The sequence below is a fragment of the Pezoporus wallicus genome, unplaced genomic scaffold, assembly GCF_028554395.1.
Source record: "Pezoporus wallicus isolate ANWC-B61680 ecotype Strahan unplaced genomic scaffold, APGP_CSIRO_Pwel_v1 contig_8542, whole genome shotgun sequence".
Taxonomy (NCBI): domain Eukaryota; kingdom Metazoa; phylum Chordata; class Aves; order Psittaciformes; family Psittacidae; genus Pezoporus; species Pezoporus wallicus.
In genome coordinates this window covers 4504098-4511917 of record NW_026640148.1, presented here as the reverse complement: position 1 = coordinate 4511917, position 7820 = coordinate 4504098, and the positions used below count along the sequence as shown (strand labels likewise).

Genomic DNA, 7820 nt, shown 5'->3' with positions numbered 1-7820 from the left:
CAAGCTGCTGAGACAAATAACGGTGGGTTTCATTTTGTAAATCAGATAGTGGGTTTTTTTTTTTGCCATGCAGTATCTTACTTTCCTTGCAAGCATCCTTGTTATTCAAAATACCCTGTGATTAATGAAAATGCTCGAACAGATCCTTCAAAGCGTGGCCTCTCCTCTTGGGTCCCTGCAGTGGCCCTCATGCTCTGGTGCAACCGTGGCATTCCTACCGCTGTAAGGGGGCATGACAGGACAGGCTCAATGACTTCTGCCGTGAGATTTTCATAACGATGGGTTGTGTCTGGGAAAGCTTGTAACTCAGCTTGCGTGCACCCACATCACACAGTGCTGTGGGAGCTGCTTTTGCCATGAGGGCTAAGATTACAGAGCAGCTTCCTCCCAGCCTCGTGACTCCACGCGTGCACGCATGCACATTTCCAAAATACTCTGTTCTAGGGTATGAGGGGTATTTATTTTGCCAGAATATTCAGCAAAATCTTTTGAGCTTGCTGGGGGTGGTGAAAGGATAGCAATGATGCTTTTCTTGCTAGTCGAAAAAACCCAACCTCTGCTTATTTCAGCAAGCAAGAAATAAAACTACTGTGGGTCTCACAGTGTGTCTCTTCACAGGCCTCCTCTTCTCCAGTCATACTCCTCTTTCCCAAAAGCATTGTTTTCACTTTCCCCACTGCAAAACTCTCTCTTCTCTCTCTCTCCTTTCTACCAAAGCTGTTCTTCCTTTTCCTAGAAAATCCTTGCTTCTCACTTTTTCCTCAGTCTTTTAAATACCAACTGCTCCCCGGCTCGGTTCTTCCCTATTCCACCCCAAATGAGTGGAATTTGGCCCCATATCGACCTCCTGGACAGGACCCCAAACTCAGGGTTCACAGGAGTGCCCATCTGAGGATTTCAGTGCAAAAGGCACTGTTTTATTCTCTTCCATACCATTTTAAGCAAAGGGCTGGATTACCCAGATAATGACAGTATTTGAGCCCCAACGATCTCACAGTTTCTGTAATGAATTGGCTGGAGTATTCCTGAGAGCTGCACTTTGCTAAAGCCCCTGCATTGATTATCATTTTATTCCATTAGCACGACATTTCAGTGGAGTCAAAACCTCTCTCTTCACGCTGCCTGTCACTCAGATGAGTGAAGTTGGCCCATTTGGATGTCAGAGAAGGATATCGTCCTGTTACTTTGTGCTATCTTTCTCTGTTTGTAAATTTTGTCTTCGGTTACTTTAGCCTTCATGAAGTGGGAGTAGCCGACATTTTAAGTCAATCTCTTTGTAACGTCTCTAAATTAAACACTCCATCTTGTTTGTTAGTTTGGTTTATCTTTACTGTCATCTACCATGAAGCTACAAACTTCACATGCTTTCAGAAAACAAACATGACTGACAGCAATCGTTATACAGAAAAGCTGAAGCAAGCCATGCTTTGATGGATTTTCTGTTAGGATTCATAATAGCATGGAGTTAAAAGAAAGAAAATAGGTGCTTTGGAGCATAAGATCGTAAAATGCTAATTTCAGTGACACAGTGGTGGACTGAGTAAATATAGAAAGGATTTATTATGAAGTTCTTTAGTGTTGTTGGCACTAGCAGCAAATTGCTGGGCAGCATTATATCGCCAAAATCCAGGAAATAGCACAAACATTGAACCACTGTATTTTCAATGACAATAATGAGAGAAGCTTTGGTATTGGTTGGCATCCCCACAAAAGGCACATGTTGGCATGTTCAGGAATGTAAATGATAGATCTGCTGCTTGAAGTTTATAATTATTTAATCAAACCCAGACTGCAGAACCTGGAGGGACAGCGTGTATCCTTAGAGGAGAAGAAAGAGGGAGAGAAAGAAAGGTCATACTTTGCAAATGACGGAATGTATCAGTGCCCTGGGTGTGCCTACCATGAATATGTGACTGCTGCAGAATTTGTGGGTGATCTTTTCTGCTTGCTACATCACCACGTATTTAAGTAGCCCTGCAGAAAGCAAATTGCCGACAATCTCTTTTATGTGCTGATGGAAGGCAGATCAATTATCTCCACTTCCTTTCATGGAAGAAAGAAAATCTACAGATCAGAACAGGAAACCACTCATTTGATGAACTATTTCTACACTACTGTACACACACACATACACAAGTTCCCCCTTTCTCTCCTGCAAACAGACATGCATACAGCTAACAAGCCCTCTCTCTTCTAGACACACAGAGAGGCACATTACTTTCAGCTCACATTTCATGTTCAGATTATTGCAACTATGGAATTTCAAGAAGACTTATTTTGTTTCTATTTTTTGTAAGGAAAAAAAAAAAAAGATAATGAACATTCCGTCTTCAGAAATAAATCTCCCAGCACTGTATGTTCTGGCCGGTAACAGGCTGAGTAGCAGAGGTCTGCTATGTTCCCAGCCTGGGCTTTGCTGCCGACTCAACTTTCAATTTAGTCCTAGCGTGATGGAAAAAGAAAAAAGCCTTTCAAAAGCAGTAATTGTGTGTTTCTGGGGAGAGAGAACAAATTACTAAATCAAATTAGCATTACATTTCATTCCTAGACCCTAGGAGATTCAAGGATTTACATAAGATACTTTCTTAAATTATGTTGTTAGTGTAAACATTAAGATTCTGCACAAGACCCTGAGAAGCGATGCATTGTTAGGTGATGTCATCGAGCACTATTTTTTCTTAGAAAAAGGAAGAAATGCCTTAGATGCACATATCAACATGATTGCTCTATTTTTAAAAATAAAATGCAGGATTTAATTGTATTCTGAAGGGTTTAATGTCATTAATCCATTCACTGTGTGTGCTAGGAATACTTGCATTGTTTTTTTTCTTTTCTCTTCTCACAGACAAAAATATTTCCTGTAGGGCATTCATGGCTGGAGAAGATGAAATCCAGGCCCCACAGAAGGCTGTTGAAAAGTTACCATGGATTTCTGTCGGGTAACCATTTGACTCCAGTAGGCTAAATAAGGGTCCTCAATGTTACTTCATTTCCCTCCCAAATTTCTGTATCTAATAACATCTTCCTTCTTTTCTGTCACTAAATTCTCTGTAATTCTATTTCAGTTTATCAATTTCTTTTTTGCATGCTGAGGTAGAGCAAAGTTGCCGTGTGGGGCTCTGCAGGACATTACTCTCCTATGGGCAGCAATGGTCTGGCCGCTGCCGCAACCAGCTGTGTGGCACTGGGCTTCCTTCAGCTCAAGTTTAAACCTCACTCTGCCAAAAAAAAATAAAAATAGGTGCAATGGTCAAAATAAAAATAAATTAATTAAAAAAAAAAGACTTCTTTTTCTTAATTTTATAAGTTTTGGATCCATTGAACTGTTGCAAATGGTAAAATGAGAAATGAAGCAAAATTGTACTTGTGTCTTAAGACATGTAAAGGACAGTCAGTGCAATTGTTGAATTAGAACTACCCCATTTGAAGAGCTAAGCCACAATGGCATAAAGAAACATGCAACTTATATTATTTTTTTTTTAAAGATGACTTAGTCATAAAAAACAAAGCATTAAAACATATCCAAGCTGAAAAGGTTCAGAACTGTACAAAATGATTATATTGTTGTTTTATTTTAAATTGAACTAAACAGTTTTGTGAATTCTAGGACTCTCTGTATATGTTTTCTGTGTTTCTGACAATAAATGCTCCCCGCAAATTTATGCAATAATATGTAATATATTCAGGAAAACTAATTATTGAAGCAATTTATGTTTAGAAAGTTATCTCTAAAGCCAGAGGGATAGAAACATTTTGTGTAATAAGAACTCGCATCCCACACATAATTTCTTTTATTTAATCTACCTGTGCACAGAAACCTATTATTAAAAAAAATAATAATTGGCAAAACAAATTCAGCAGTTAAAAGGCATAAGAAAAGTATGCAAATTGTGAAATAAACAGCTAAAATTACAGGCATTTAAAACTCCTTTATTAAAAATAATTATAAAGCTAAAAGTTGTGTGCTTACCATAGTATGCTATTTAAACGCACCCTTCCACTACCATGCAATTTATGTTAATAGAGTATTGGGTAAAAATGAGCAATGACCTATTCTTCTTATTATTTTTGGGGGGGGTGGAGGGTGTCTTTTCTTGAAAGGGATTGTAGAATTTACATTTCCTGGGTTTTCTTGGTTTGTCAGCAGTAAGGCTATCTCTGTCATTTACATTTTTTGCATTTAATGATTTTCTCAAGCACAATAAGAAATTTTTTTAGTTCTCCTTTTAAAATCTTCAGTACTGATAAGAGGTTCTAAATAAGATCTATGATAAAAGAAAGATATGGGTTGATTTTACAGTTCAGAGTTCTTTTAAATATAAATTAATTAATTAAAAAAAAAACCAACAAACAAAACCAGGATCACTTGGGAAAGCCTTCACTCATTGATTAATGTGTAAAGATCAGCCAGACAGGTGAAGGAATATCTACAATATCTGATTATATTCATATGAAAAACATAACCCATGCACATTTTTTTGTGTGTTGCGGAAATTTCCATTTCCTGCTAAAGTTTCTGGGTGCGCTGCTTAGCTGCCGGTCTTTCTCAAAGCCTGAAATTTCAAATGAGGCAGATCCATTACCCAAATACATGTGCTCTCTGCAGCTGATCCCAAGTCCAGCAAAATCAAGGGGAGACCATGCGTGAAGATCAGACATGCCAGCTGCTCCACGCAGGCACCACTTCACTGAAACTGAAGCCACATCACTTCACACCAGAAGTAATGCTGCACAAAGGTTGGTTTTCGCTAATACTTTAAAACCAGCTGAATTTTTCAATGCACAGAAGCTCAGTATTTGAAGCATGTAGAACATCTATTTTGTATGTCAATAGGTTCAGTGCTAATAATACGTCAAACTGTATGCCTATGACATACCTAGACACTGCCTTGGTATGACCAGGGGCCATGCATTAATAAAATCAAGAGACCTGGGGTTATTTATTAGACACCTATGCTCAAAAAAATGTGTTTCCACCGCAATGATTTCTTTTTTTCTTTCTTATATTTCCTATAAGCCTTCCTCTAAGCTACTTGCTATGTTTGTGATTTTTTTCAAATGCCATCATTGTGACTATGTCAGCTTTTCTATCCAGCAGTCAGAAAGTCTACACAATTCCTTTCTGGTTGTCCAAGAGTGCTGTGTGCACCAGCAGTCTGTATTTGGGGAATTAAAAAAATGTAATTATATGCTTATATATCTTGTGTCCCTAACTCATTTGCTGATAAGTAGCTGCCAGTGTTTAGTCCTGGATTCTTGATCCTCTCCAGCACCAGGAGATTTGTGTGTGGCAGGGGGAGTTTTGGCACATTCCCAGAGAGGTGCCAGCTATGCTTGAGCCAGCTGCGCTTCTCCCTTCTGCTTCTGTATCACTGCATGCATCTTCAGACACTGATGTTGTTGACAGCAAATATGTAGCTTAGTTTGTATTACAGCAGCTTTAGATAAATTAAGGCTCCTCTGTTAACAGCCATCTTCCTTTTGCCATTTAGGACAAAATTCGTTCTTCAAAGCACACTGCTTGGTTGAAGCATTTGTGTGCAACTGTTACCTGAAATTTTGTCTTACAAGATTTCACTTTGACAAGCAGATATAGAGTACACAGTATTTTAATGTGGTGTATTTATATCAGATGTATACATAGCAATTCATCCATATCTCTGTGTATCAGAGAGTTTTGTGTATAATGTAAATAGCACAACTTTTCCAAACAGCACTTATGCTTCAACAGCCTAAATCTCCATTCATCGTATGTTAGCAACATGAACAAGTTTCTCCAACCCTTCAACCCAGAAAGTTAAACTTGTGGTTGAGAGGTGAACCCTAAATTAATGGCATGGTCTATGCTGATGTCACTGGACATGACAGTAATTCCACAGCATAAAACTCACCCAATATAATATCAACACACACAAGACTTCAGACAAAGTTTAAACTGAACCCTTTTCTATGAAGAGTAGTGTTTCACAGTCGAATTATTTTGCAGAAATGTGCTTATATAAACAACAATGCTGATGCGGAGAGACCTACACTGTTCTTTCAATTTCTTTTAATAAGAAAGACATTACAATATGAAATGTTTTATCATTTTAATTAATCCTCTTGGATTTTTAGACCATATTACTAATTATACCTGTTTAACATTATAGCATAACACAATGATGAAGAACATTCAAAATAGAATATTTCATTGGCTGTAAGCCATAATGTTTTGTGGCTTTCAGTCTCATATATATATATATATATATATATATAATGTTTCAGCTCATGTTTAAGCCTCGCAATAATTAATTTTTTTTTCCAGAAGAGCCATTGAGTTGGAAGTTCTGATTTCTGGTCATCTTTAGAAAACACAACATCAATATTAGGAGGAAATCCTTTGCAACTCTGAAGAATGTAGTCAAAATTTTATATATGTAGTCATATCCTTTCTCTGTGACTCAATTTGCCCTATTGTAAAAGGGAGAAAGATAGGCCTTCCATTGTAAGATACTTTGAGATTTACTTATGATGAATTGCTTTTGGAAAATTGTTTTAATCTCTTCTATTATGCTCTTCTTTTTCTTTACCCATCAGATTTTCAGAAGCATGGAGCTACCCAAATGCTGACTCATCTGCTGAACCTTGAGGCAACTTCCTGCCTAAAAAAGTCTTTCCATCATTTCACCTGATTTTTCTGACTGAGCATGTATTGTGCTAGCATTTACCTGACTCAGTTACTCCAGACACGGCTGTAAGTACCCTCATCAGCTGGAGCAAGAGCTAGATCATGCAGACAACCTTGCTCTTTACTAAATATTGCAGTGTGTGCTATAGGACAGACAAGACCAGGATCATGGACTTTATTTTGAATCAAAATGGGTTTTGGCTGCACACAGTTAGATGCAGCCTTTTTGTAACTGAAGTGTGGACATCAGACAGCACAAACACATGCTTTTACTTAGGCAAAACCATGCAAATGCACCTGGCATTACCTTTTGAACTCTCCCTAAATACATAGCATGAGCTAACTGCGCATTACACTAGTCTATGTATACACTCAATGGATAATGTTTTGTTACATGCTTAAAATCAGCCCTGTAGAGAAATTGAGTGCTGTTGGATGAACTAGCTTGCACAAACAAAACACACTGGAGATTTTGGCTATCCTCTTGGTCTAGAAGATATCATTGTGTGGCAAGTGCCAAGGGTATCTTAGAGATAACAGCCAGAAACCTGGGAGGACAGGATGTGCAAGGCACTTAAAAATCTTATAAGGTTGCTGTTGAAACTAAAAAAATAGCAAAACTGCTGTTACAGTCCTATTTAAATTCTACTCTGCACTCTTTTCCATTATGTTTGAAAACCTGGTAGGAGTTCAGCAGCCTATCAAAAGAGAAAAAAAGGAAAAAAAAAGATTACTTTTCTGCAAGTGGGAGGACCAACAAGATTGCAGCAGCTGGACATCTATTACTCCAGACTACATTGTACAGAGCTAAAATGAATCTTCCTGCAGAAAGGTAATCAAGGTGGAAGAGAAAAAATGGGTTCATTAACAATCCCCGTCACTAAAAAGTCAAATAATTTTTCACTCTCAGTTGAGTCCAATTACAGAGATATTATTAGAAATTGTTTTTTCTGTGATAGCTCTGGTGGTGGGGTTATTTTGGCACTTTGCTTACTGCTCACTTGCATTGCACCCATTGCTGAGTGGAGATTAACACCTGTTACTGTTTTAACAGAAAATGATGAATGGTGCCATTACTGGCACAGTTTTATGTGAACAAAATTAAGCTTGTGTGTGTTAACTTTTGTAGTTACAGCAATTACCACAATTACTT

General features: G+C 37.9%; 1 long non-coding RNA gene across 1 annotated transcript; it reads left to right on the top strand.

Moving 5' to 3' along the window:
• Positions 1-2330: 2330 nt before the first annotated feature.
• Positions 2331-7164, top strand: LOC130603728 (uncharacterized). Its single transcript, XR_008973254.1, has 3 exons — positions 2331-2939; positions 4607-4737; positions 6577-7164. It is a non-coding gene; the product is annotated as an uncharacterized LOC130603728 (long non-coding RNA).
• The last annotated feature ends 656 nt before the right edge of the window (positions 7165-7820 follow it).